The 21,259-nt window shown below is 41.4% G+C and overlaps 1 protein-coding gene across 2 annotated transcripts in view; it reads right to left on the bottom strand.

Moving 5' to 3' along the window:
- Nucleotides 1–21,259, bottom strand: part of RASAL2 (RAS protein activator like 2) — a 401,898-nt gene that overhangs the window by 205,174 nt on the left and 175,465 nt on the right. The window lies entirely within an intron of this gene.

The raw sequence follows: 21,259 nt of genomic DNA on the forward strand, positions 1-21,259 counted from the left end.
AAAATGAAAGATACTAAAAACAATACAAAAAAATCAATGAAACAAGCAGTTGCTCTTTTGAAGATAAGCAAAATTGACAAACCTTTAGCTAGAGTAACATCAAAAAAGAAAAGACAACAAAACAAAAATGAAATCAAAGATGAAAAAGGAGATAATACAACTGAAACAACCAAACAGGAAGGATCATCAGGGACTATTATGATTAACGACATGCCAACAAACTGGAAAACCTAGAAGAAACAGCTAAGTATCTAGATACCTAAAGCCTGCTAAAATTGAATTTCTGTGAAGACACAGAAAAAGTGAACTGACCAATAACAGGTAATGAGAATCAATCAGAAATGAAATATCCCAACAAAAACTCAGGATCTGATGATTTCAATGTTGAATTCCACCAAACTTTTAAGGAAGAATTAATACTAAACCTCAAACTATTTTGAAATATTGAAATGGAAATACCTTCCAAACTCTTTTTTTTTTTTTTTTTTTTTTGACAGGCACAGTGGACAGTGAGAGAGAGAGACAGAGAGAAAGGTCTTCCTTTGCCATTGGTTCACCCTCCAATGGCCGCTGTGGCTGGCGCGCTGCGGCCGGCGCACCGCGCTGATCCGAAGGCAGGAGCCAGGTGCTTCTCCTGGTCTCCCATGCAGGTGCAGGGCCCAAGCACTTGGGCCATCCTCCACTGCATTCCCGGGCCACAGCAGAGAGCTGGCCTGGAAGAGGGGAAACCGGGACAGAATCCGGCGCCCCGACCGGGACTAGAACCCAGTGTGCTGGCGCCGCAAGGCGGAGGATTAGCCTGTTGAGCCGCGGCGCCGGCCAAACTCATTCTTGAAGGCTATCATCTCCTTGATTTCAAAACCCAGATAGGGACACAACAAAAAAAGAAAACTATAGACCAGTATTCCTGACGAACAGAGATTTAAAAATTTTCAACAAAATACTAGCAGATCAAATCAAATGGTACATTATAAAGATCATTCACCATAAACAAGTGGAATTTAACCCAGAGATGCTGCGGTGGTTCCAAATACACAAGTCAATAAACTTAATATATCACAAAAACAGAATGAAGTTTCAATATCATATGGTCATCTCAATACACATAGAAAAACCATTCAATAAAACAACTATTCACAATAAATACCTTGAATAAATTAGAAGGAACCTATTTCAACACAATAAAGGCTGTGTACAACAGATTTATGACTAACATTATATTGAATGGTGACAAGGTGAATGAATTCCCTCTAGGTCTAGAACCAGACAAGGATGTCCACTCTCATCATGCGTATTCAATACAGTTCAGAACTTTAGTCCTGAGCAATTAGGCAAGAGAAAGAAAGAAAAGGCATACAAATAGGAAGGAAGGAAGTCAAATTATCCTTATTGCAGATGACATGATTTTACACATAGAGAAACCTAATGACTCCATCAAGAGACTATCAGAAATGATAAACAAATTCAGTAAAGTTGCATGACACAAAATCAACAAGCATTTTTGCATACCAACAATGAACTGCTATGAAATAAATTATAAGGGCAATCCCATTTACAACACGTAGGAAAAAAAAATACTTTGGAATAAATTTAACCAAGGATGTGAAAGACCTATACAATGGACATTATAAAATACCAATGAAAGAAATTTAAGATGGCACACAAAGAAATGAGAAACCTCTGGATTGGAAGAATTAACATTATTTAAATATTTGTACTATCCAAAGCAGTTTACAGATTCAATGCAACCCCCATCAAAATAACAATGACATTCTTCTTAGAACTAGGAAAATAATCCTAATTGGAATTGGAAGCACAAAAGACCCTGAATATCCAAAACAATCTTCAACAAAAAGAGCAACCTCCAGGCATCACAATATCTAATTTTAAGGCATACCTCAGAGCTACAATCAATGCAGTATGATACTGGCTAAAAAAGAGATATATAGGTCCATGGAATAGAGATCCCAGAAATGGCTCTACCCATCTATAAGCAAATGGTTCTCAACAAACTGCTCAAAACATATTCTGGAGAAAGAACAGTTTTTTCAATACATGCTGCTGAGAAAACTGGATATCCACACGCAACAGACTGACCTTCCCATCTCTCAGCCTATATATAAAAAAAAAAAAAAAAAAAAAAACTCACAATGGATCCAAGATCTAAATGTAAGACATGAAACAAAGAAAGTGCTATAAGAAAACATGGAGGAAACATTTCACCACACTGGCAAGGGCACCAGCTTCTTTAATAAAACTCCAAAAATAAAGACAACAAAAGCAAAAACAGACAAATGGGATTATATCAAACTGAGAGTCTTCTGCATAGGAAAGGAAACAATCAACAGAGTGAAGAGATAACTGACAGAATGGGAGAAATTATGTGCAAACTCTGCATCTGACAAAGGACTGATATTCAGAATATATAAAATAAATCAAGAAATTCAACAACAAATAAATAATCCAGTTAACAAATGCACAAAGGATATTTCTAGGGCGGGACCAGCACTGTAGCATAGTAGGCTAACCCTCTGTCTGCAGTACTGGCTCCCATGTGGCCCCCGGTTCCTGTTCTGGCTGCTCCTCTTCCAATCCAGCTCTCTGCTTAAGACCTGCGAAGGCAGTGGAGGATGGCCCAAGTGCTCAGGGCCCTGCACCCATGGGGGAGACCTGGAGGAAGCTCCTGGCTCTTGGCTTTGGAATGGCCCAGTGGGGGCCAATCTGAGGAGTGAATCAGTGGATGGAAGACTTTCTGTCTCTTCCTCTCTCTCTCTAATTCTGCCTCTCAAATAAAGTTTAAAAAAAATAAATAAAGTTAAAAAAAATTAAAAAAACACGCAAAGGACATTTCTTGAAAAAAATAAAAATGGTAAAAAAAAAAAAACAACCATGAAAAGTGCTCAATAGCATGACTATTAGGAAATACAAATCAAAACCACATGAGAGCTGGCACCGTGGCTCAATAGGCTAATTCTCTGCCTGCAGCGCCGGCACCGGCACCCCATGGTTCTAGTCCCGGTCGGGGCACCGGATTCTGTCCCGGTTGCCCCTCTTCCAGGCCAGCTCTCTGCTGTGGCCAGGGAGTGCAGTGGAGGATGGCCCAAGTCCCTGGGCCCTGCACCCGCATGGGAGACCAGAGAAGCACCTGGCTCCTGCCATTGGATCAGCGCTACGCGCCGGCCGCAGCGCGCTGGCCGCGGTGGCCATTGGAGGGTCAACCAACGGCAAAGGAAGACCTTTCTCTCTGTTTCTCACTGTCCACTCTGCCTGTCAAAAACAAAAAACAAAAAAACCCCACATGAGATATCATCTCAGTCTCATTGTGAATGGCTATAGTAAAAAGATAAAAAATAACAAATGCTGTTGATGATGTAAAGAAAAGGGAACACTTATCCACTATTGGTGAGAATGTATATTAGCATAGCCAATATGGGGAATAGTTTCTCAAAAAACCAAAAATAGATATCCTATATAATTCAGAGATTCCAGCCCTGGGTATAAATCAGAAGGAAATGGAATCAGCATATGAAAGAGAGAGCAGCACTATTCACAATAGCCAAGATATGAATCAGCCTAAGTGTGCAACAATGAATGGATAAAGAAAATGTGCTAAAGACACACAAGTGGAATACAATTCAGATATAAAAAAGAATGAAACCCTGTCATTTGCAGCAAAATGGCCAGAAATGGAGGGCATTATGTTAAGTGACATAAGCCAGAGGTAGAAAGAAAAATACTACATGTTCTCCACGTGTGGAAGATGTAAAAAAATAAAAATAACATGAGTCTGAATGTAGAAGAGTGATTACTAGAGGCTGGGAAGGAAGTGGATTAGGTACTGGGTACCGAAACCCAGTTAGAAAAAGGAGTAAGTCCTCATGTTCTACAGCGCCACAGAAGGGCGCCTACAGTTCACAGTAACATGCATTTCATGAAGAACTAGAGGAGAGGAGCGCAAAGCCTTCCAATGATTTGGGGCCCAATCAGGGAGACAGGACAAGACTGATTATATTCGTGAGCTAGAGACCAAGGCCCCCAGTGCCCCTACCTGATCTCACCTGTATTCACCCACCTGCCAATCAGAGTATATAACCACTCCTCTTTTGGAAGAGGAAAAGAGGAGCAGAGCACGCTGGGCCCACCCTGCTCTCCTGTGCGCCTCTTGCACACTGCCCATTTTGGTCACTGCTCCTGCCCAAGGGCGTTTGGCCTGAAGAACCCTGCACGTAGCTCCTGGTCTGACTCTGAGATTCTGGTATGGAATTTCCCATTTACCCCTCGAAGGCCCCTCCCCTTTAATAAAGCCTTTACGTTCCTGTGTATTTCTCTCATTCCCTAGATAAATCTTGAACCTTACCATCCTGTCTGCTTCATTTGAGCCATTATTTAGAACTCTTAGACATCAAGGACTCCAGAAATATTAATTTTAGCATACATTAGCTGATGACATTTGGTGACCACAAAGGGACTACTTATTTAATCTGTTGAAAAACTGCTGACATGGTAAAGAACCTTCAAACAGCTTCACAAGGCTTCTCATTTCTGAAAATCTCTCTGCATCCCAGCCTCGGCAACATGGTAAGGAACTTTCAAACGGCTCCACAAGACTTCTCAGTTCTGAAAATCTTTCTGCAGGGCAGCCTCGCTTCTCTCAGTGCTCATGACTTCCCTCAGAAATGTGCTCTGTTAGTGAACACAAGGTTTCCTCTCTCAGGAAACGTGTCTGAGAAGTGGTTGTAAAAAATGCAAGGATTAGCCGGCGCCGCGGCTCACTAGGCTAATCCTCCGCCTTGCGGCGCCAGCACACCGGGTTCTAGTCCCGGTCGGGGCACCGATCCTGTCCCAGTTGCCCCTCTTCCAGGCCAGCTCTCTGCTGTGGCCAGGGAGTGCAGAGGAGGATGGCTCAAGTGCTTGGGCCCTGCACCCCATGGGAGACCAGGAGAAGCACCTGGCTCCTGCCATCGGATCAGCGCGGATGCCATTGGAGGGTGAACCAATGGCCAAGGAAGACCTTTCTCTCTGTCTCTCTCTCACTATCCACTCTGCCTGTCAAAAAAAAAAAAAAAAAAAAAAAAAAGCAAGGATTGATTTTTTTTGGTGTTTCCCATTCCAGTAGCTTCGAGAGGATGGGATATTAGCATTAATGGAATTTTGGCAGAAAGGTAGGAGAAATATGCTAGTGGAAGGCCAGTTTGTGAAAGTTTATTGATACATAATAGTTTCCAAGTTGTTCGTGATGTATTTTTAAGGACATTTTATATTTTCTAAGGAAATAACTTGAAACAAAGATGTTTCACAGAATGGATTTAGGTTTACCAAACAATTGCCTTGCTGAGGTTCTCTGCTTTTCCAATCAGGCACACTTTCAATTGGTAATTTCGGGTGGGAGAGCAGCTTCTGTTGCCTATTAACCTTTAGTGTCAGGAAGGCAGAACATCAAACAGGGCAGAGGTTCCACTTCCTGCTGCGGAGGGTGAGACTTCCGTCCTAAGATGGTGGCCTCCATCAGAAACACATGGTTGCCAAGACGGCAGCTCCCAAGAAGGACATAAAGTGGCCAAAAGGTAGCTCCCAGGAGGACTTCCATCATTCCCAGAAGATGGGCAAAAAATTCCACCCCAAGATGGCAGTCCCAATGGCTGGCCACATGGTATATGTCTGGTTGCCCAAGTGGCTATTTATTTATTTAATTTGTTATTTTCTTGGCTGTTCAACAGATGGTAGAATTCTTGGGTTCCTGGTCTTTTTCATTTTAGTGCATTGTGTTATGACTATGTGCCAGAAAGTGGAATTCTTGGATTCCTGGTCTTTTTTTACTGTAGTTTGCTATGTTATGACTATGAAGTGGAAGGTAAAATTCTTGAATTCCTAGTACTTTTTATTTTAGCTTCTTATGTTATGGCTATGCACTGGTTCTGAAACTCTTGGATTCCTATTATTTCCCCATTTTTAATTTTAGTTTTTATTTTATGGCTATGAGCTGGAATTTGTGGGCACCCTGAAATATGGTACACCAGGGTGGCATTTTCTCTTTGGCCTCTTGAGGTTTGGTATCTCAGGCACAGCGGGCCTTCCAAAATTTCATCTCAGACCAGGCAGCTTTCTTTTTGGCCTCCTGAGATTCAGCACCCCAGGAATGGTGTGGCAGTCTGGAATGGTGTTTCTCAGACTAAGCAGTATTTCCCCTTTTTATATTGGTATGGTAATCTGGCCTTACAATGATTTACTTAAAAAAAAAAAAAGAGGAAGAAAAAAATTTAGAACCCTCTCAGTGGGATGGGTAGAATAATGGATCCCATTTCATGTACAAATGGAGACTCTGAGGTGTCAAAATTATAGCTAATATAATGTATCAAGTCACACGCTTAAGGATAATTAAGCTCACAAAGAGCTGTGTTTCTTTTCATCTTCTCAGGTCCTACAAAAGACTGTAGGGCTGTGTAGTTCTGTGAAGTTACTTCTAAGGGTACAGTTTGAAAACTTGCCATGGGATCCCAAATCTCCATGAGCTGAATGGTAAAAATAGAGTTTTAAGAGTTTAATGATCATATAGAAAGGACTAAATACTTAGTGATCATATAAATAGGGTTAAATGTTTAGTAAAAATAAATAGGATTTAAAAAAGGGAGGGACAGGGTCCATACAGCAGACTCATAGGATGTCAACACTTTAAGTAGCACACAGTGACCTCAAGAGTCATCTCTTAAGGCATTCTGGTCTGGCTGAAAAGCCCTCAAGAGCATCTCAGGCATGGAAAGCCAGGACACTGTGGCAAAAAGTGTCGCTTCATAAAGGACTTCTGTGGGTGAGACCCCAGTTGAAAGAAGTGCTCATCAAAGAAGGAGGTACTTTTCTCTGAAGGAAGGAGAGAATTTCCACCTTGCTCATGGCCTTGTCTAAATACTGATGGAGTTTATGGATTCAAAAAGCTTCCATAGCCTAGGCAGCTCATGTCAAGAGCCTTGGGTGATCACTGACGTCATATATAAGAGTGTTAATTGTTAAATTAATGTCAGTAGTCACTGTGTACTAACTTCCCATGCAGGGCCTCTGTCCTCAAAGAGTTGAATTGTGAGAGTCAATGGTAAAATTGGTCTCAAAGATTTACTTTATTTTAGTGTATGAAGTAGACGATATTCTTATGTCTCGTAAGTTTTTGTTATTTCTAAATGTTCAACTACATTTTTGTATTCTTTTTTAAATTTTATTTATTTGACAGGTAGAGCTATAGAGAGAGAAAGAGACAGAAAGAAAGGTCTTCCTTCCATTGGTTCACCCCCCAAATGGCCGCTGCGGCCAGCGCTGTGCTGATCCAAAGCCAGGAACCAGGTGCTTCTTCCTGGTCTCCCATGCAGGTGCAGGGCCCAAGCACTTGGGCCATCCTCCACTACCTTCCCGGGCCACAGCAGAGAGCTGGACTGGAAGAAGAGCAACCAGGACTAGAACCTGGCACCCATATGGGATGCTGGCACCGCAGGCAGAGGATTAACCAAGTGAGCCATGGCGCCGGCCCTCCATTGCTGTATTCTTAAGTGTTTATTTATAGTTAAGTTTCTCAAACATGGACTCTTGGAACCATGTCTCCCTGTAATACTCCTATCTTGCCTGTTTTAAAGTTAAATAGAGCATACACAAAATGGTTAAAGGCCTTAAGGCTAATGAGACAGCTATTTCAATAAATTCTACTGTGTGTTAAACCCTTACCTGAAGGGTGTTTTCTAATGCATCCTATTAAGTTCAGAATCTAGCAAAACTAGAACACAGTTTCTCAACAAAAGCTCAGGTTCCTAAACAAGAGGTAGACTACCTGGGATATGTTCTAGCCCCAGGAAAGCGTGCTCTTTCAGTCAAGAGAAAGGAAGCTGTTCTATTTATATAGGATCACCAAAGACAAAAAAGCAGCTAAGCTGCCACCTGCAGTGCCAGGATCCCAGATGGGCACCAGTTCATGTCCCAGCTGCTTCACTTCCAATCCAGCTCTCTGCTATGGCTTGGGAAAGTAGTAGAAGATGGCCCAAATCCTTGGGCCCTTGCACCCACATGGGAGACCTGGAAGAAGCTCCTGACTCCTGGCTTCGGATCAGCGCAGCTGACTTTGGATTGGCACTGTTCTGGCCATTGCAGCCAACTGGGGAGTGAACCAGCTGATGGAAGACCTCTCTCTCTCAGATCAGAGCCATTGCAACCAATTGGGGAGCGAGCCAGCAGATAGAAGACCTCTCTCTCTTTTCTCTCTCTCACTCTCTTTCTCTCTCTCTCTCTCTCTCTCTCTCTGCCTTTCCTTCTCTCTGTGTAACTCTGACTTTCAAATAAATAAATAAATCTTAAAAAAAAAAAAAAGTGGCTAAGAGGCCTAGGGCATGCTGGGCCTGCCCTACTCTCCTTGCATCTCTTGTGTGCCGCCTGTGTTTGCCTCCGTTCTTGCCCCTGTGGCTGGACTGCAGACTCCTGCACGTGGCCCCTGGTCTGATTCTGAGATCCTGGTATGGAATTTCCCATTTACCCTTCTTAGGCCCCTCTCCCTCTTCTGTGTATTTTTCTCACTCTTATACCTTTTTTTTTTTTTTTAAAGATTTACTTTATTTATTTGAAAGTCAGAATTACAGAGAGAAGGAGAGGCAGAGAGAGAGAGGTCTTCCATTTGCTGGTTCACTCCCCAATCAGCCACAATGGCTGCAGCTGCGCAGATCCGAATTCAGGAGCCAGGAGATCCGAATTCAGGAGCCAGGGTGCAGGGCCCAAGGACTTGGGCCATCTTCTACTGCCTTACCAGGCCATAGCAGAGAGCTGGATCCAAAGTGGAGCAGCCAGGACCCGAACTGGTGCCCACATGGGATGCTGGCACTGTAGGCGGTGGCTTTACCCGCTACCCACAGCACCAGCCCCTAAATCTTAAACCTTACCTTGTTGTCTGCTTCATTTGAGCCAGTCATTGGAATTCTTGACTAAATAAATGGCAAGGACCCCCAAAATATTAATGTTAGTGTATGCTAGCCGATAACACCGACAGAAAGGACAGACAGAAATATCCCTGATGTGATCAGCACATACTGCATATGTGTGTCGAAACATCTGACTGTTCCCCCAAATACGCACATAATAATGGCAATCCAAAATGCTAATTGCCTTTTAAATTTCCATAATATTGACCATCATTGAGCTCTTCTGCACAAGTCTACAGAATTTATTATGTGTGACATGAGAGAGTAATTATTACCCCCTTTTGGTAAGGAATGACTTATTTATCCAAATGATCACAATGGACACATATCACATCAACTGATCCAGCAAAACTAGGACAGAATAGGCTTACATGTAGCCTTCTGCTTTGCCTCAGTAATCCAATTCCTATGACAGAGGTCAAGGGAAGCTCACTCTGCTACTGAAAACAGGAAGAGCAAATTCCTAAAGCTTCCATCAGCACCGAAAAAAATTCACACTCCTCATAGGATGAAATGTTCTCCTTATTACCAGTACTACGATACTCTTCTTAGCACACTGAAAAACTGAACAGCAGAATTAAGAAACATATAATTCTAAAAATAAGCCATGATCAAATATTAGTATCAATAAAGACCTGATCTCTTCTAAAAGCACTCTGTAACATAAAACTCAGCAGTAACCTGAGCCACCCATCCCTTTTAGGGTGGAAATTATCTCTATTTAAATAATTAAAAGAGTAGCAATAAGACGTTAAATGATTCCTTTCCAATAAGAAAGGCAAAAGTGTATCCCTTACCTGCCTTCAAAGTATAAAGAATGAGAGTACATTTAGAAAATAGGTTAGAACTTTGAGCAAATAATTGAATCTAAATAAAAGTAAGTATTTTGATAACAGGTCAAATATGCCTATTGTATCAAATAATGAAGATCTTAAGCTAAATGGAAAAAAATAGTTGCCTTCTGGTATTTAAGGAGGAAATAATATTTTTTCTGTGGAAATTTTTAAAAGCCATATCCAGGAAAAAGAAAGAATGGCATCGAATATCACATACTTTGTCTCTACAAAATATAAGGAAAGTATAAATATAATATATCAAACTTCTTATTTGGGCCTAAAATTGACTCAAAATTATTTTCTCATAGTTTTAATGAAGATTTCAATTCCTTACTGTTGAAACTTAAAATATAATCAAAGGGTTTTATTCAAAATATTGCTGTTAAACATTAGGGTTTTTTTTTTTTTTTTTTTTCCCTCCCTGACTCAGGAATATAAAGGAACACTGTGTTGACTTTTATCCTAAATTTGCATTTCTTTTTTCTTTTTTCTTTCTTTTTTTTTTTTTTTTTTTTTTTTTTGACAGTGGACAGTGAGAGAGAGACAGAGAGAAAGGTCTTCCTTTTTTTTTTTTTTTTTTGCCGTTGGTTCACCCTCCAATGGCCACCGCGGTAGCACGCTGCGGCCGGCGTACCGTGCTGATCCGATGGCAGGAGCCAGGTGCTTCTCCTGGTCTCCCATGGGGTGCAGGGCCCAAGCACTTGAGCCATCCTCCATTGCACTCCCTGGCCACAGCAGAGAGCTGGCCTGGAAGAGGGGCAACTGGGACAGGATCGGTGCCCCGACCGGGACTAGAACCCGGTGTCCCGACCGGGACTAGAACCCGGTGTGCTGGCGCCGCAAGGCAGAGGATTAGCCTATTGAGCCGCCGGCACCGGCTCTAAATTTGCATTTCTTAAGAACGGTACATGATAGATTGTACATGTATAGATTGCTTCTAAGCTGAAGTATTTTTAAATTTATGGATCTTCTTTAAAATTGAAAAGATCGCATTTCAAGTACTTTCAAATTGGAGTTCACAAATCTTAGGCAGCTGAGGGAAAAAAAAAATCAGTTTTAGAAGAGCAATTTTCTCCACCCTGACTGTGCTGATTAGTTTACCAGTTCACATTTACTTGTTTACCCTGCACTGCTCACAAAATAATACTTGTTTTCCATGTTCCGTGACATGAGAAAAACTTTTTTTTTTTTTACTTCCTTGGCAGCTTGTACTGGACTTGAGAGTCTTCTGTCTCAATACAAAAGAACAAACATTAAGCACTTTAATGTCATTGCTTCTTAGAGGAGGAAGTGGAAAACAGTAAGGGGCGAATGACTTCTCAAATACCTGAGATGTATTAACAACAGCTGAATTAGGAATCTGGCTCCTGGTCAAACACATCCATATACTTTATGCAAAATTGCCTTTCATTTTTAAAAGAATCATATGGAAATTAATTTCCATTTCAAACTGAAACCACACATTAAACCATCAATATAGAAAATGAATATTCTATCAACTAGCATCAGAAATCTCATCTCAGTTATTTATCTTCCTAAGGGATGCTAAAATGAACAAGGAGCTTCTTCTGGGTCTCCCACGTGGGTGCAAACATTTGGGCCATCTTCCACTGCTTCTCCCAGGCTATCAGCAGAGAGCTGGAATGGAAGTGGAGCAGCCAGAACACGAACTAGTGCCCATCTTGGATATCGGGGTTGTAGACAGCAGTTTTTTCCACTATGCCACAACGCTGGCCCCATCTGGGGAGTGAGCCAGCAGATGGAAAATCTCTCAACCTCTGTCTCTCCCTCTTTTATTTATTTAAAAGGCAGAGTTAAGAGGCAGAGAGAAATCCTTCATCTGCTGGCTCACTCCTCAAATGGCCACCATGGGTGGGGAAGGGCCAGGAGCCAGGAGCCTTCTCCAGGTCTCCCACATGGGTGTAGGGACCCAAGCACTTGGGCCATCTTCTGCTGAGTTCCCAGGGACATTATCATTGCGCTGGATTGGAAGCAGAGCAGCCAAGACTTGATCATGTATTGCAGGCAGAAGCTTTACCTGCTATACCACAATGCTGGCCTCTAAGAGACACTTTTAAAGCTACCAAAGTGCAAGCTCCCTAACATAATACACCAGGTCTTATACTATCTAGCCACCATCTTTGTAGTCAACATCAGATGTCACAGTTTAACACCAAATTGCTGGTATTTTCCTAATATATTCTGGATTTTGCAATTCACTGTCACTTCTTAGTTTGTTCTCTCAGCTGGAAATGTTTTTCCCTTACTTTCTTTTCCATTCTATGCCTGCGGGGTAAACTCCTATTCATCCTAAGGTGCAAAACAGGAATTCTCCTATAGAACTCTTCCCTCCTTACCACTTCCCTAAGGGAAGATTACGGTGCACATCCTTAGGTTTCTCCAACAACATAACTTTCTCTGTCACTATGCTTATTATGTTGAATTTTAATTTTTCATTTATGCAACTCATTCCATGGAGCTTATGCCTTACCAGACAAACCCCGAGCCTGAAAACAATTTCAGTTCACAAATGAATGAATATCTGACAGAGGCCATTTTAGGCAAAGGAGAAAACAAAAACATCATCCTATAGGTTGATAAGCATAAGATGTTATTGTTTTATTTTGGAATAGGGAGTAGGGTTAATTGAGAGCCTTTTAGGGCGAGCATTGAGACAGAACATCCAACTGTATGAGGACCACATTGGGAGGGCCTGAATCCCAAGCCCTGCACAATTCAGGGAGTCCTGGGAAGCCACTTTAAATGTTCAGATCTGAGTAATGATAGTCTCCTAACTGGCATTCCCTTCCTCCACTGTGTCCTATGGGTCAACATTCATAACACATAATTCTGATCAAATTCTTTTCTTAGTAAGCTTCCTTCAGTACTTTCCCATTGTCAGCAGTATCTTAAAGATATATTTAGTTAGATTAAGGTTCTTCAGAATAAATGGATTTCTTTCTCTTACGTATCCAGTTTACTTGGGCTATTTGTCAAAAGTCACTTTGAAATTGTCTTATTCCTACCACTAAACTTGTTATGGGGAAGAGAAGAGGAAAGAACTGTGTCTTATTGTTTTTAACTCTCATCATAATGAATGCAAATAAAGAGGCACATTATAGTCTACATCTATCAAATAGCTTCAAAGTGATTCTGAATGAAATGTGCCATGGGTAGTTTACCTCAGGATAAATAACAGTTAAATTTTAGCTGTTTGCACAAAACCTAACTGCTATTTTCATCAATATATCTGACTGTAAACCACCTTCTAAAAACAAGAAAAATAGGTGAAAATGCTTTAAAATTGTATTATGACGACCTCCTGCCTGTACACTAGCATTCAGTCTTCAAAATGTCAAACACAGAAAGCAGAATTTGCACAAAGAGGACTGATGCCAAATTTACCCTGTCTTGATGGTTTGTTGTTGTCAAAGACAGAACTCACAAACTCAGCTTTCTTTTGTATTTTTATTCTGGCTGCAACTCAGAGGGATTTCTGTTCGTCTTCTCTACCATTTCCCCCAACTCCTTAATCTCTAGTTTACTTGGTCTTATCTTTTGCAAGCAAAATGGAACTCAAATGGCCTCCTGTACCCTCTTTGAACCGCTTTAATGCCAAAGCAGTTGGAGCCTTTCCTGGCACTTAGTCAGAGAAGTATATTTCATAACACATAAGCAATGTCTGTTTGGCACAATTTACTAAACCATGAGTCATTTCTCAAGGTGACACCCCTGGCCAACTTGGCTCCAGCACTCAGCCCAGATCTACTCTTTTGCTACCATCCCAAATTGGTAACTGGTGTATTTAACACTCTTCCCATGTACATCCCCCAAACAGACTTTTCCCCAATCTGACAAGAAACATGCAGAGTTAGGAGAGCATTAGAAGATCCCACACACCGATTTAATACATGAGTGATACTAGACTAATATAATCCTCCCACACCCCAGCAGTGCCTGGCTAAAGATTCAGTTTAAATCCTTTCAGAATCCTCCTAATTGATCTTTTTAGCACAGCAGTAAACACCCCCATGATTAGCTGATTAGAGTTTAAAACAGCCTTTTTAGATAATTTTAGCAGGAAATGTCTTAAACTCCTCATTTCAAGGAATTCCAAATCATTCAATGAAAAATTCAAAGGACAAGAATTAAACTCTTTTAGAATTAAACTTCTTTAGAAAGGTAGAAGACTGACAGTGGATTCTGATCCTTCTATAAAAAAACAGACCTCCAGTCTTTTCGTGTAATGAATTTACAGGATATTAAATTTACCATCCAAGTAGTAGTACAGCTTCACATTTTCTTTTCCTAGTGACTTGATTCAATTTTCCAGTTTAGTTGTGGTAGAACACAACCATGTGAATTTAAAAAAAAAAAAATTCTGAAATTCATATGGAATCACAAAAGACCCAAAATAGACAAAGTGATCCCGAGCAAAACAAAGTGAAGCTGGAGGCATCAAAATATCTGATTTTAAAAACATACTACAAAGTTACTGTAATTAAGCCGGCATGGTACTGGCATAAAAGCTAACACACAAATCAATGGAACAGAACAGAGAGCCCAGAAATTAATCCACATCCACACAGCTAGCTGATTTTTGACAAAAATGTGCAGAACATACATTGGAGAAAGGATAGTCTCTTCAATAACTGGTGGTGGCAAAAATGGACATATACATAGAAGAATGAAAATAGAACCTTACCTCTAACCATATTCAAAAATCAACTCAAGATGGGCCGAAGACCTATATCTAAGACCTCAGACAACGAAACTGGCAGAAGCAAATGTAGGGGAAACATTTCATTGGTGCAAGTGATAACTTTTTGGATAAGATCTTAAAAGCACAGGCAACAAAAGCAAGACTAGAAAAATGGGATTATATCAAACTAAAAAACTTATGTATACAAAGGAAACAATCAATAGAGGGAAGGTACATCTGAAAGAATAAGAGAAAATATTTGCAAGTTATTAACTGGAGCACTAAGCATTGTGTATAAACTATTTTGTTGGCATCCCCGCATGGTTCCTTACTGATTTTTTGCTTCCAATTCCTTTCACTAAATTTTCCATATCATCAGCACAGTTAACATTCCTAGGAAGCAGTTCTGATGACCTCGCTGTCCTATTAAATCCTTCTCCATGATTCCTATCATTTCTCAAATACAGTCCAAATTCCTCACTTGGACTTCGAGGTTTTTTATTCTCTTTGGGTTTTTTTTTTGTTTGTTTGTTTTGTTGCCAATTATCATTTTTTCACTAGCAAACTATATTTCAAGGACTCTGAACATTTTGCAGTTTACCAAAGTGGTGTATTTACTGACTGTTGTATCCTTATATACAAATGGATATTCTTTTTGTTCCACATGGTGAACAGAAGAAGAACACACGGCCCAAGCATAAATTTCTCTGTAAAACCTGTTTTTAACCTTCTCCACTCCATAACCTGCCCCAGGCAATACCTCAGTTAATATTTCCCTTGTGGGGCTGGCACTGTGGTACAGTAGGTTAATCCTCTACCTGCAGCACCAGCATCCCATATGGATGCTAGTTAGAGTCCTGACTGCTCCACTTCCTATCCAGCTCTCTGCTATGGCCTGGGAAAGCAGTGAAAGATGGCCCAAGTCCTTGGGCCTCTGCACCCATGTGGGAGACCTGGAAGAAGCTCCTGGCTCTTGGCTTTGGATCGGCACAGCTCCAGCTGTTGCGGCCATCTGGGAAGTGAACCAGCAGATGGAAGACCTTTCTCTCTGTCATTCTCTCTCATTGTCTGTAACTCTACCTCTCAAATGAATACATAAAATCTTTTAAAAAATATTTCCCTTGTGGTTATAAGTTAAAATGATTTTTGAGGCAAAATTCACAATTAACCACTTTAATTTTAGTGATCATTTTTATTTATTTAATCAACCTGGAAAACAGAGAAATAAAGAAAGAAACAGAGACAGAAAGAGAGAGATCTTCCATCCACTGGATCACTCTCCAAATGCCTGGAACAGCCAGGACTGGGACAGGCTCAAGTCAGGAGCCCAGAACTCAATCCAGATCTCCCCCATGGGTAGCACCAACCCAAGTATTTGGACCATCGTGTATGGCCTCCTATTGGAAGAGGAACTGGGACACACATAAAGTAAATAACTTAGTAGCATTTAGTACACTCACAATATTGTGCAATTACTACCTCTATCTAGCTCCAAATAGTTATAACTTTTATTTTACTTCAATATGCCTTAACTAAACCATATATTTGCAAACACAATACTATACACATAGTAAATGCTCAATACATTAAGACGAAATTACATATTCAACTGTAGAAAAGCACCTTATAGACTGTATTCCTCCTCAATTTATTATCTAATTTTTGCAAAAAAAAAAAGAAGAGAGAATTATATCTCACATTCAGGATAGATATCCTAGAAACAAAAGATGGAAGAGCTCTCCTTTCAAACTTATATAAGGAAATGAATATTCAGGAGTCAAAGTATATAATTCATTTAGCAACCATTTATGATGTCTCAGGAACTATGATAAGTACTGAGAAATACCTCATTGAATAAAATACACAAAATTCCTGCTTCAAAGTGTACATTCCGATAAAGGAGGAAAGAAAATAAACAGAATAAATTATATCATATGCTATAAAATATTCCAGAAAACAAAGCAAGGTAATTAGATCAGAAGTTCTATATAGAGAAGGAGCTCCACCGGTGCCGTGGCTCAATAGGCTAATCCTCCACCTTGCGGCGCCAGCACACCGGGTTCTAGTCCCGGTTGGGGCGCCGGATTCTGTCCCAGTTGCCCCTCTTCCAGGCCAGCTCTCTGCTATGGCCTGGGAGTGCAGTGGAGGATGGCCCAGGTGCTTGGGCCCTGCACCCGCATGGGAGACCAGGAGAAGCACCTGGCTCCTGGCTTCGGATCAGCGCGATGCACCGACCCTAGCGGCCATTGGAGGATGAACCAACGGCAAAAAAGGAAGACCTTTCTCTCTGTCTCTCTCTCTCTCACTATCCACTCTGCCTGTCAAAAAAAAAAAAAAAAAAAGAGAAGGAGCTCCAATTTAAAATGTTAATGCGGGAAGAAAGCAAGACGGAGGAACAGGGAGGGGGCTTACTGCTCTAGTCTGGGGAAGATAGTTAAAAAACCATGGAGAGAAGAAATCCCAGGCGAGAGTTAGGGAGAAAGCAGCAGAGGAAACTCCATGCAAATTAGAGGGATACATGCAGGGTGTGGATGTGCACAACTCAGGACCAGAGGGATACATGCAGGGTGTGGATGTACACAACTCAGGACCAGAGCAGCCGAGAGTCTCAGCACCAGCTTTGGAAAGTGAGGCGAGACCAGACTACAGTGGCCCAAGCCACTGGCAATAAAGCTGCAGGACAGTCCTGGTGTGAGTACGGCTCGGAACCTGTGAGGGACAGTATAACTGCCAACCTAGTGGGGAAAAAAAGGGAACAGAATTCTCTCTCCCTGACCATTCAGTATCAGCATCCTGTAACTGAGAGACAGGGGCAGGTGCATTTGAACATATGTAACAGCTGTGCCAGCTTGTCTCCCTGTGCTCAGCAACCAGCTGAGAGGAGAAACCTGGGTCTGTTGGGAGACCTGACAGGAGCTGGGTGCTTGGGACTGTGTGCTGGGACTGTGACAATACTGTGGCTGCATGTGGGGGTGCAGGGTGTGGCTGGGTCTTTGCTGTGGGTAGCTCCACATACTCAGGGCTCCCTGATTCCCTGGTGAGGACCATTGCTGTGGGATCCTTGTTGACACTGAGAATTGCACAGATCCTTTGTGTGGTTCTTATGGCAGTGCGAATGAATATTATACCCACTGGGGCTAGTGACCAGGCACTGGTCTCCTTAGAGGAGAAGAGGGGGGCATGAGACTACACCAACAGAGCACATTAAACCTCCCCTCTAATTAAAAAAAAAAGAGAGAGAGAGTGATTTACCATGTCCAATGTGGGTGTCATATTGGACACTCCCCTCACCCTGGAGCACTGAACAGAGCTCCCTGGCCACACCCAGCACATGTTTCAGGGTACTCATTGAAAGAGCAGACACTGCACTCAGCCACAGAGGCATAGTCCAAAGATAAAAGCCATCACAGGGGAAAAAAAACCAAGTATTTCTATAAATGCCTAAAAATAAATGCAGCAATTCAAGAAACAAGAATAAGGAAGAAAATATGGTGTCCCCAAAGGAACACAACAACACTTCAATACTAGAAAGTGAAGATGAAGAGATTAAAGAACTGTTGGAAATGGAATTCAAAAATTGATTGTAGGATTACTTTAGAAGTAATCAGAAGCGGTCGGCGCTGCGACTCACTTGGCTAATCCTCCGCCTGTGGCACCAGCACCCCGGGTTCTAGTCCCAGTTGGGGTGCCGGATTCTGTCCCGGTTGCTCCTCTTCCAGTCCAGCTCTCTGCTATGGCCCGGGAAGGCAGTGGAGGATGGCCCAAGTGCTTGGGTCCTGCACCCACATGGGAGACCAGGAGGAAGCGCCTGGCTCCTGGCTTCAGATCGGCACAGCGCGCTGGCCACAGCAGCCATTTGGGGGGTGAACCAACGGAAGGAAGACCTTTCTCTATCTCTCTCTCTCACTGTCTAACTCTGCCTATCAAAAGAAAAAAAAAAGTAATCAGAAGCAAATCTACGAATTAAAGAAATCCACATATGACATGAATAAAAAATTTCTTCCATAAAACTGAAATTTTTAAAGAGAAATCAAAATGAAACACTGGAAATGAAGAATTCAACAGATCAAATAAAAAATGTGGTAGAAACTCTTAACAACAGAATTGGTGAGGGAGAAGAAAGAATACGCGAATTAGAAGACAAATCTCTGGAAATTTTAAAGTCAGATCAAAAACAAGAAATCAGAAAACTAAAAAACAGTGTCGGAGATTTATGGATGCTATCAAACAACCCAATATACAGGTCTTAGGAGTTCCTGAAGGCATAGAAGGAGAGAATGGATTAGAAAGCCTTTTTAGTGAAATAACTACAGAAAACTTCCCTAATTTGGAGAAAGTGACATCTAAGTACAGGAAGCAGACAGAACTGCTAACACACATGACAAGAAAAGATCCTCACCACAACATATTGTAGTCAAACTCTCCACAGTAAAACATAAAGAGTCCAAATTGTGCACACGAGAGAAACGCCAGATTACTTTCAGAGGATCTCCAATCAGACACAGCTGACTTCTCATCAGAACCCCTACAGGCTAGGAGAAAATGGTGAGATACATTCCAACTCTTAAGAGAAAAACAAACAAAAAAAAAACTGTCAACCTAGAACACTTCACCCTGCAAAGCTTTCATTTATGAATGAAAGTGAAATAACGACCTTCCATAACAAACAGATATTGAAAGAATCTGTCACTGCTCATTCAAACTTAGAAAAGAGACTTAAGGATGTGTTACATACAGAAACACAGAAACATGGTCATCCCTACGAAAGTAGGTGAAGGCAGAAAATCGAGTAAAAGTACAGAGGAAATCCAAAGCAAAAAATAGAAATATTTATGGAAAACAGCAGGGCCAAGTCGCTACTTATCAATAGTCACCTTAAATGTAAATAGACTCAACTCTCCTATTAAAAGACACAGAATGGCTGAATGGATTAAAAAAACAAAACCCATTAATTTGTTGCCTGCAAAAAACACATCTCACCAACAAAGATACATGCAGACTGAATGTGGAAGGATGGTAAAGATAATCTATGTCAACAGAAACCAAAAAAGAGCTGGTGTAGTCATCCTAATATCAGACAAACTAGACTTTAACACAAAAACTGTTAAAAGAGACAAAGAAGGGCATTATGCAATGATTAAGGGATCAATTCAACAGGAAGATGTGACTATAATAAATGTACAGACACCTAATTACAGGGCACCTGGCTATTTGAAAGAAATGTTAGTTGATCTAAAGGGAGACAAAGACTCCACATAATAGTAATGTGGGAACTTCAATAGCCCACTTTCAGCAAGGACCGATCAACCAGACAGAAAATCAACAAGGGAACAACAGTTAATTGACACCATAGAGCAAATGGACCTAACGGTTATTTACAGATCTTTTCATCCCACAGTTGCAGAATACATGTTCTTCTTACCAGTGCATGGCACTTTATCTAGGGTAGACCACAGGCTACCATATCATGCATCTTCTCTGACCACAATGGAATGAAACTGGAAATCAACAACTCAAGAATCTCTAGAACATATGCAAACCCATGGAGACTGAACAGTGGATCACAAAAGAAACCAAAAGAGAAATAAAAAAACTGTTGAGAGGCCGGCGCTGTGGCTTAACAGGCTAATCCTCCACCTCGCGGCGCCAGCACACCAGGTTCTAGTCCCGGTCGGGGCGCCGGATTCTGTCCCGGTTGCCCCTCTTCCAGGCCAGCTCTCTGCTATGGCCCGGGAAGGCAGTGGAGGATGGCCCAAGTCCTTGGGCCCTGCACCCGCATGGGAGACCAGGAGAAGCACGTGGCTCCTGGCTTCGGATCAGCGAGATGCGCTGGCTGCAGCAGCCATTGGAGGGTGAACCAACAGCAAAAAGGAAGACCTTTCTCTCTGTCTCTCTCTCTATCCACTCTGTCAAAAAAAAAAAAAAAAAAAAAAAAAAACTGTTGAGGAACATTTTTTTTTTCATACTATTTGTTGAATGAACTTTTTACTTAGAGTTAATCTTCTGTGTATGAAGTTAATTCAAAATAGATTTAGTAAAAAAAAGAAAATGAGAATAAGAGAGGGAGGAGGAAGAAGTGGGGGCAGGTATGGTAGGAAGAATCATTATTTTCCTAAAGATGTATTTATGAAATGCATGAAGTTTATATACATTAAATAAAAGGTTTCTGGGCAAAAATGTTAATGGGAGTTGGCCCTACAAAGTAGGTGATATGTAGGCAAAGAGTAGAAGGATGTGAGAAACTGAGCCATGCAAATATCTTGGGGAAGAATGTCCCAAGCAGAGTGAAAGGCCACAACTAAGGTCCTGCTAATGTGCCTGAGAAAGCAGAAGATGGCTCAAGTCCCTGGGCCTCTGTCACCCACATGGGAGATCTAGAAGAAGCTCTTGGCTCCTGGTTTTGGTCTGGTCCAGCCCTGTCCACTGCAGCCATTTGGGAAGTGAACCAGTGGATGGAAGACCTCTCTGTCTCTCCCTCTCTGTAATTCTATTTTTCAAATAAATAAGATAAATCTTTTTGTTTCTCTTAAAGAAATCTCTGTTTTAAAGAAAGAAAAGAGATACAAGGGCACAAGGAAACACTTGCTGGTGTGCTGACATAGTAATGGAGTGTGCAGAAGTTCTCTTCAGGGGGCTTCAAATTTCTGAGTGATGTAATGAGCAAAGCAATCAGTACTAAGTGACAGTAACAAAGGAAGGATGAGAGGTTGGAGGAGAGAGAGGATGTGAAAAAATCATCGTAAAAATCATTTTGGATTGTGCTATCAGGGTGCTTCAAT

The sequence above is a fragment of the Lepus europaeus genome, chromosome 5, assembly GCF_033115175.1.
Source record: "Lepus europaeus isolate LE1 chromosome 5, mLepTim1.pri, whole genome shotgun sequence".
Taxonomy (NCBI): Eukaryota; Metazoa; Chordata; class Mammalia; order Lagomorpha; family Leporidae; genus Lepus; species Lepus europaeus.